The following is a 9,623-nucleotide window of genomic DNA, read 5'->3' as shown; positions in this document are numbered from 1 at the left end:
AGAGTAGCAGATGGTTTCTTGAGAGGAATAGGGAACATTTGGACAAACTGAAGAACAGAACCTACCTAACAGGGAAGGGAACTGGGGAAAAGGTTTCCCCCTGTATTGCAATGCTAAGGTCGAATGAGGTCAAGTCCCAGGTAGCTCTAGGTGTGGGTGGAGGTTTCCTATCTTTCTGTAAACTCTGTGAAGAGTCATGTCTCTCCAGTCAGAAAGATATTCTCATTTAAGTGATTTCTCACAACTCACTTCTTTGTGAATTTCATAGGTTCTTTTTTTTTTTTTTAAATTGACTTGGAATTTACATACCATCAAATTTATTTTTTTTAAATGTACAGTTCATGGCTTTTGTTAAATTCAGACATGCAATCATTGCCACTACTTAAGAATATTTTTATCACCCCTAAAAGAAAATGTATATACATTAGCAGTAACTCCCCATTCCCTCCTCCTACCAGCCTCTGGAAATCAAAAATCTCGTTTATGTTTCTATTGATTTGCATATTCTGAAAATTTCATATGGATGGAAACATACCATGCATGGCCTTTAGTGTACGCCTGCATTCGCTTGGCAGGCTTTAAGGTTCATCCATGTCATAGCACATAGAGCATCTCAATTCTTTCTGTAGTTCGATAATATTCGATTGTATGGACATGTCACATTTCTTTATCCATTTAGCAATTGGTGGACAATTGAACTGTTTCCTGGCTATAATGAATAATGTTGCTTTGAACATTCCTGTACATATTTTTCTGGGAATATATGTTTCCGTTTCTCTTGAGTGTATGTATGTCTCAGAGTGAAATTGCTGGGTGATATGGTAACTCTGTTTTTAACCTTTCGAGGAATTTCCAGACTGTTTTCCCAAGTGGCTTCACCATTTTATTCACACCAGCAATCTATGAATGTTCCACATTCTCCAGAACCTCAACAGCTCTTCTTATTGTTTAACTTTTTGATTATAGCCATCCTAGTGGGTGTGAAGTGCCTCTAATTGAGGTTTTGATTTGTATTTTTCTAATGACAAAAATGTTGAGCATCTTTTCATGTGCATTTTGGTCATTTGTATATGTTCTTTGGAGAAATATCTAATCAACACCTTTACCCATTTTAAAAATTGGGTTATGTGTCTTCTATTATTGCATTGTAAGTGTTTTTCTGGATGACCTTAGCAGGCATATAATTTGCAAACCTTTTCTTTCATTCTGTTCACTTCCTTGATGCATAAAAGTTTTTAATTTTATAAAGTCCACTTTATGTTTTCTTTTGTGGATTATGCTTTATGTGCCATATCTAAAATACTACTGCCTAATTCAAAATCATGAGGTTTTATAACTAAACTTTCTCTAAGAGTTTTATAGATTTAGCTCTCACATTGCGGTCTTTGATCCATTTTGAGTTAGTTTTTGTAGATGGTATAAGTTAGGTGACCAAATTCATTCTTTTGCATGTAGGTACCAATTGACCTAGCAGCATTTGTTGAACTATTTTTTTCTTCACTGAATGTTCTTGGCACTCCAGAGATATGTCCATTTCATCGGGGTTATCTTGTTTATTAGCATACAATTTTTTAGAGTATTCCTTTATATCCTTTTTATTTCTGTAAGGTTGGTAATAATACCACCTCTTTTAGTTGTGGTTTTAGTACTCTGAGTCCTCTTTCTTTTTTTCTTAGTCTAACTAAATGTCAGTTTTGTTGATGCTTTCAAAGAACCAAATTTCAGGTTTTGAAATTTTCTCTGTTGTTCTTCTATTCTCTCTTTCATATATTTCTGCTGTAATGTTTATTATTTCCTTCCTTCTACTAGCTTTGGGTTTAGTTTTCTTTCTTCTTTTTCTAGTTTAATAAGGTAGAAGGGTAGGTTATTGATGTGAGAGCTTTACTCTTTTAACATAGGCATTTAGAACTATAAGTTTCCCTCTAACCATTGTTTTTGCTGCATACGATAAGTATGTTGTGTTTTGTTTTCATTCATCTAAAGGTGTTCTTAACTTCCCATGTGATTTCTTTTTTGACCCATTAATTATTTCTGAGTGTGGTCATTTCCAATATTTATTAATTTTCCAAAATTTATTTGGTTATCGATTTGTAATTTCATGTCATTTTGATCAGGAGGCATGTTTTGTATGGTTTCAATCCTTTTAAAATTTTGAGGCTTCTTTTATGGCTTAATGCATGGTCTATCCTAGAGAATAGTCCATGTTCACTTGAGGAAAATGCGTATTTAGCGTGTGTTGAATGTTCTATAGATGTCTGTTATGTCAAGTTGGCTTATAATGTTATTCAAATCTTCTCTATTCATGGTGATCTTTTGTTTAGCTACTTTTTTCCATTGTTGAAAGTAAGGTATTGATGTCTCCGATTGTTACTGTTGAATTTTCTACTTCTCTCTTAAATTCTGACTATTTTTTGCTTCATGAATTGGGGGCTCTCATCAGTTACATGTAAGTTTTTAATTGTTATATCTTCTTGATGTGTTGACCACTTTATAATTATAAAATGCCTTTCTTTTGTTTCTTATAAAATTTCATCTTAAAGCCTATTTTATCTGTTATTAGTATAGCCACTCCAGCTCTCTTTCGGTTGTTGTTTGAATGGTATGTCTCTTTCTACCATCTTACTTTTAAAGTATTTGTGTCTTAAATCTGTGTTGTGTTGCTTATAGACAACATTTTCATGGATCACTTTAAAAAATATATTGATTGATTGATTTTAGAGAGAGAGAAGAAGGAAGAAAGAGAGAAACATCCATTTGTTGTTCCACATACTTATGTATTCATTGGCTGATGCTTGTATGTGCCCTGACCTGGCATCAAACTCACAGCCTTGGTGTATTGGGGCAATGCTCCAACCAACTGAGCTACCCAGCCAGGTCTCATGGATCATTTTCAAAATTCCATTCTGCCAATCTCTGTCTATTGTGTTTAATTATTTACATTTAATGTAATTACTAATAAAGTAGGATTTACATTTGCCATTTTACTATTTGTTTTCTACATGTTTTATGTCTTTTTTTATTTCCTTTCTTCCATTACTGCCTTCTTTTGTGTTTTTATGAGGTTTTTTCCACTGTAAGTAATTTTGATCGTTTGACAACTAAAAAATATCAATTATTCTGATGTTACACAGGTGACTTTAAACATCATTTGAGACATTGTGCTTCACTATAAAATCAAATCACAAGAAAGATTTCATGATATGGGTTAGGGTTTAGTCACTGCTTACTAGAAAAATGTAATGTATCATCAATGACAAAATATTTTGAAAAGTTTTATTTTGTGTCTTAAATCCTTTTGTTATTTATTTACACACAAGATTGTGAGTACCAACTTTATGCTAGGCAATGATTTAAGCACTGGGTAACCAACCAGTGAATGAAAAAACAATGTTCCTCTCCTCATGAAGCTTGACTTCTAGTGAGAGAGACAATCAATTAATAAGTGGAAAACTAACCAAATAAACTAACAAAATAGAAACAGAGGCATGGACATGTGCAACAGACTGGCAGCTGTCAGAAGGGAGGAAACTGCATGAAAAAAGGTGAAGGGGTTGGCAAAAAAACATGACTGTATAACCCATGGACACAGACAACAGTGTGGTGGATGCCAGAGGGAAGGGGGAATAGGAGTTGGGAGGGGGGCCGTGAAGGAGGGGAATGCAGACATCTGCAATAGTGTCAACAATAAAAATTTAAAAAATAATGAATGGACAACTATATTCTAAGAAATAGGGAGACATAAAGGCTACCAAGAAAATAAGGGAGAGGGAAAATGTAGAGATGTATAGTGAAGGGACTCTTTAGAGTAGGGTTTCTGAAACAAGTGCTTTCTGAGGAAGTGACATTCAAGCACACACCTATATGAAGAGAGGGTTCAAGTCATAAAGATCTTCTGGGGTAGCTCTGACTGGTGTGGCTCAGTTGTTTGGAGCATTATTCCATGTACCATAAGGTTGCAGATTCGATTCCCAGTCAAGGTGCATACCTAGGTTGCAGGTTTGAGCTCGGTTGAGGCACATGTGAGAAGCACTGATGATCTCTCTCTCTCTCTCTCTCTCTTTTCCTCTCTCTCTAGAAGCAATAAAGAAATATCCTTGGATGGTGGGGGGAAAGGATTTGCTGTGGTAGTGTTTGAGGTAGAGAAAATACCTAACGCAACAACCCTCAGGCAGAAGTGTGCTTGACATGGCTGAGGAAGAGCAAAGATTCCCATGTGGCTAAAGAAGAATAAGCAGGGGGAAGACTGGTGAAAAATGAAGCAAGAGAGGTAGCCAGCAATCACATATGCATGACCTTTTGGGCCTTCTAAGAAGCGTGTGAACAAGAGCATGTTGTTGTTACTTTTACATTTTAAAAGGATTACTCTGTCTACTAGATGAAAAATACACTGTAAGAGAACATGAGTGGAAGCTGGAGGCCTAATGTGGTAGACACACCTTCAGTTGAGTGCTAATGAGTCATGCCCTTCTAGAGTACTCTCCCGTGAATGCAGACCCTGCGAGGTACTTCTAATGAACAGAATAGGGCAAAGGTGATGGAATGTCACGCTCAGGATTATGTTACATTACCTTAGTCTTCATCTTAGCAGACTGAAATGTTAGAAATTCTCCTAATTATGGGGGGTTTTTTTTGTTTTTTGTTTTTTAGAGGCTAACATGTATTTTTTAAATGTTTCAATTAGTTTACTTTCAATATTATTTTGCATTGGTTTTAAGTGTCCAATATAGTGGTGAGACAATCATATACTTTATAAAGCGTTCCCCCCACCAGTATTTACAATGCCCACCTGGCACCACACATGATTATCGCAGTACTATTGACTATACTCTTTACGCTGTATTCCACATCCCTGTGACTATTTGTAACTGCCAATTTGTACTTCTTATTCCCTTCACCTCTTTCACCCAGTCTCCCAAAATCCCTCCCCACTGGCAACCACCAGTCTTCTCTCTGTGTCCATGAGTCTGTTTCAATTTTGCTTATTTATTTTGTTCTTTAGATTCCACACATAAGTGAAATCATATGGTGTTTGTCTGTCTCTGGATTATGTTGAAGAAGCAAACCACCTATGGCTTATGGAGCAGGTCGTATGTCAGGGAGCTACCAGAGACCGCTGAGACCTAGGGGCAGTCCCCAGCTAAGAACCAAAAACAAGCAGGTCCTTCAGCTCTATAACCACATAGCATTGCATTTTGCCAACAATTTGACGGAGCTTGGAGGTATAGCCTTCCTTAGTCTAACCTCCAAATGAGAATTCAGACTGTTAACATCTAGATCTGATAATCAGACCCTGAGCACTGCATCCAATTAAGCCACGTCCAGACTCCTGACCATGGAAAACTGTGGGATAATAAATGTGTGTGGTTTTAAGCCACTAAATTTATGGTAATTTGTTACACAGCAACAGAAAACCAACATAGCCAACTAAGATGTCTCTGGAGTAGTCCTGGCAAGACATGATGGTGACTTGGACTTGGATAACAACCGTGGGTATGGGGTAAAGTGGTCTGATTTGGGATGTGCTTTGAACGTAGAGTCTTAGATTTTACCATTAGCATTTGCCAATATCTTAGATAATGCATGTGGGAGAAAGAGAGGAGTCCAAGCTGACTCCAAGAATGGCTCCATAAATACAAATATCCAGCTTATAAAAATTAATTGATTTATATTTTGCCCATCTTATAAATCAAATCTGGTCAATCTGTTGACATGCTGTATATAGCACCTCTTCTAAAAATGTACTCTTCCAAAAATGTACTTGACTTGTTTAAAGAGGAGGGAAGGAAGGGAGAAATAAAGGGAGAGAAATATCATACATCAATTGGTACCTCTCGCACACCCCCTTCCAGAGATCTGGCCTATTACCCAGGCCTGTGCCCCGACTGTGAATCAAACCAGCCAAGCTTTTGGTTCACAGGTTGGCACTCAACCCACTGAGCCACACCAGCCAGGGCTTGACTCTTTTCTAGGCCAGGAGAATGCTACCCATTCTTCACGGTTCAGCTGAAATAGTTCCCTTCTGTGAAACCTCCCTCATGCAGTATAGTTTTTTGCTCGCTGTCTAAGTCAGTTTGGGTTGCTGTAACAAAATTCTATAGACTGGTTGGCTTACCAACATTAAATACTTATTTCTCGCATTTCTAGAAACTGGGAACTCCAAGGTTAAGGTAGCTGCAGATTTGATGTCTGGTTCGCAGATAAATGTCTTCTTGTTGTGTCTTCATATGAGAGAAGGGGTAAGGGAGTTCTGCAGGGTCTCGTTTATAAGGGCACTAATCCCGTTTATGAGGACTCCACATTCATGATCAAATCACCTACCAAACACCCCACTTCCGAACACCATCACATTGGGGATTAGATTTCAACATGCTAATTCGTGGGGGGACGCAGACATTCATTCTATGGCATTCCCCGGGAACAGTGCTCAAAAATTTCCAACAGCATTTGTCTCATGAACTGTAATTTGTACCTCTGTCTCCTACACAAGGCCTCTCATATTTTTCATCTTTATATTCCAAAAGCCTCGAACAGAGTCTGAGAAGTCTAAGAAACATTAAAAAGTTTGATGAATAAATAATGCAGTTATTCTTAAACATTTGAAATCATCAGATTAACTATATTTTATCTGAATCTGTCCTTTAATATCAGCATCCTTCATCTCACCATATGATCAACGAAAGCAGAAAAGACACATACTCATGTATTACCTGTGTAATACATAGACTGCAGTGTAATCATTTGGTTGTGTTAACTCCATAAATAATATTATTTATATTACATATACTGTGTGTATTTGTGTATGTGCTTATGTGTATGGGAGAGAGAGTGCAAAACAGAAAAAAAGAGAAAGAAAGGATTCTGTAAGGTGAAATTTTTTAACACAATTTGAATTGCAGATTTAGCATTTACCTTATCGGTTTATTGCTTTCCAGCCCTGTAATAGGATAAAAGTAAAGTTTTTGAAAAGACTTTTGAGACTGACACTTCAACTACTCAAGAATGTGAAAAGGGGATAAGATAGTGCTGGATCCCTTTAAAAGAGGAAAAGAATGTTCCAATATAAAAAGTATGGGATTCGTGGGCTACGGTTTGTTCAAACACACTGGCATGACTTTCCAGGCTTCAGTCCAATGGTATGATGCATTCAGAAGCCCTGTGCCTACTCATAAAAATGTCTCAGATCAAAGACTTTGAAGATTGTTTAGGAGCTTTTACTGTCTTGAGTGCAACAGTGTTGTTCATTTTATTTTGGGACCAGAGGTCCAATGTTGAAACTGATAGATCAATGATTATTGTTTCTCTGGTTTTAGAAAGCACACACACACTCCCCCTGAGAGGGCATAATGTCAAAGGATTGGAGGAGCCTCTCTGAGTCAGTTTACCATTTTGCTTAAACTGTTTGTTTTCCTACTCTTATCATTCTGGGATACCCATACTCTCCAGTAAATCACAAATATGTCACTGCTGTCAGTCACTTGGGAAGCTTTTTGGCAGTAAGACTTATGACCTGCAGCATAATGGAATTTCTCTGTCTCTTCAGTTAAAAATGATGCTCAAAGCAGCCCATTACTTTGGTTAGAGTTATTCACAGATTGGAACCAAGTCTGAAATGCTAAGCCCAGAAGAAAAACCGGACCTAAAAACAACTGAAAGGGCTTTCCATGGACAAAATCAAGAAGCAGGACAAATCTAGGCTGCTCAAAACATTATTTAATCTAAACTTAATTCTTAGACAAGGATGGAATACTAATTGATAATGACTGCAATCCTTTTACTAGTGTGGGTTAAAGCCATCCAAGAGATACAGTAATAAGCCTCAAAATTTGACCTATGCTACCTTATAAATATTCAGATAACTTCCATTGCTGAAAATGGATAAGAATGAAAATGTATGTTTTGGAAATCATGTTTAGTATATTCACTAAGCCCCTCATAGCTCTGTCAGTGATTGCTAAGGGACTCTATCATTCAGAACCTGAAAGAATGTCATTCAAAAATACACAAGCTTGTAAAATAGGTGGGGAAAGGAAAACTCAGTAGGTAAAGAAATATTTGTTCTGTGGTTACAAAAACATATTTCAGAGCCAAAATACATGCAAAAGACTTTTCTTGTGGAGTAAAATCACACACTTTCCAGATTTAAATAAATATGTCCAACAATATAAATTAGTAGTAATCCAACATTAATAAGCGAATGAACTACGCTAAATTCCGTGCAGAAGTGTCCATGAATATGTTTATACACAGAAAGGAGATAATTTGAAAATTGTTTTTATGTTAATATTCTAGAAAGGAGCTTTCCAGTGGCCAAGTCTGCAGAATGCGCACAGAAATGGCACCTTGCAAGAGGAAGGAAAAGAAGAAAAAACAGACCATCAGCTTCAGATCTCAGGTGGCTGAAGGAGAAAATGTATTTGGTGTCTGCCACATCTTTGCATCCTTCAGTGACACTTTTGTCTATGTTACTGATCTTTCTGGCAAAAAACCATCTGCCACGTGACTGGTGGGATGAAGGTCAAGGCTGACTGAAATGAGTCCTTTCCACACGCTACCATGTCGGCTGCCCAGGGTGTGGCCCAGAGGGGCAAGGAGCAGGGCATCGCTGCCCTTCACATCGAACTCCCAGCTACAAGAAGAAATAGGACCAAGACTCCTGGCCCAGGGCCCAGTCAGCTCTCAGAGCCCTTTCCCACTGGGGAATGAATGTCCAGCTGATCGAGGATGTCACCCCCATTCCCTCTGACAGCACCTGCAGGAAGGGAGTTGTTGTGGTTGCCATCTGTGGACAGAACTCTTCAAATTACTATTTTCTGTTAATAATTTGCCTTTATGTGAGCGTGTGTGTGTGTGTGTATTCTAGGAAGGAAGCCAGAATCCTATAGCACTAACACTTAGTTGGCATTTAATAACTGTTCAATTTTAAATTATCATTTTAAAATTATCTAGCAAACAGATTCTCTAATTTATCTTTGTTTCAGATTTGATAATTTTTAAACATAAGTTTTTCAGGTTTGCTGTCTTTGAATGTTCATGAGATGGTTTCCTGTAGCTTTTGTGAGAGCTCACTTAACTGGCTTTATGTTTCTCTGAATGAAAAGAACTACTTAACTTTAGTAACTCCGGGGTTAAAGGGCACATGCTTTGATAGGAATTTGCTAGTGTATTCTTTCAGCTGGTTAACCTAGATTCAATTTTATTCAGGGAAATTCTTTAGAGATACATGATTTTTAGTCTTCAGAGTAAAATAAAGCCTTTACTTTTTTAATTACTTCATTCAGTCTTTTTTGTTTTATATTCACCTTGCCATTCCATACTTTGTTCTAATGTAACCAAACTATCATGACCAAATGTTTTGTGTGTGTTTTTTCAAATTTTCAGTTTGATAGGCAGAATGAGATAACAGAAAGAACAATGACATAGGTTTGAATCTTGCATTAACTGTGTGATCTCAGGCCTCATTTTCTCGTCTATGAAATGGAAATGAATTCTTACCTCTCAAGACATGGTGACAGTAATGAGAATCTAAGGACTTCTCTCTAAAGATGGTGGATGGAACACATTCCTCCTAAAACCTGACTGCAGTATCAGTCAAAGTAATTTTATAAGATACAAATCTACAATAG

The 9,623-nt window shown here is 37.2% G+C and overlaps 1 pseudogene; it reads left to right on the top strand.

Moving 5' to 3' along the window:
- Positions 1–8,332: 8,332 nt before the first annotated feature.
- On the top strand, positions 8,333–8,882 carry LOC129087847 (40S ribosomal protein S14-like; annotated as a pseudogene).
- The last annotated feature ends 741 nt before the right edge of the window (positions 8,883–9,623 follow it).

Source organism: Pteronotus mesoamericanus, unplaced genomic scaffold (assembly GCF_021234165.1).
Source record: "Pteronotus mesoamericanus isolate MK-2021 breed Mesoamerican mustached bat unplaced genomic scaffold, CSHL_Meso_final scaffold_54, whole genome shotgun sequence".
Taxonomy (NCBI): Eukaryota; Metazoa; Chordata; class Mammalia; order Chiroptera; family Mormoopidae; genus Pteronotus; species Pteronotus mesoamericanus.
The sequence above is the reverse complement of the archived record's forward strand: the minus strand, read 5'-3'. Positions and strand labels throughout refer to the sequence as shown.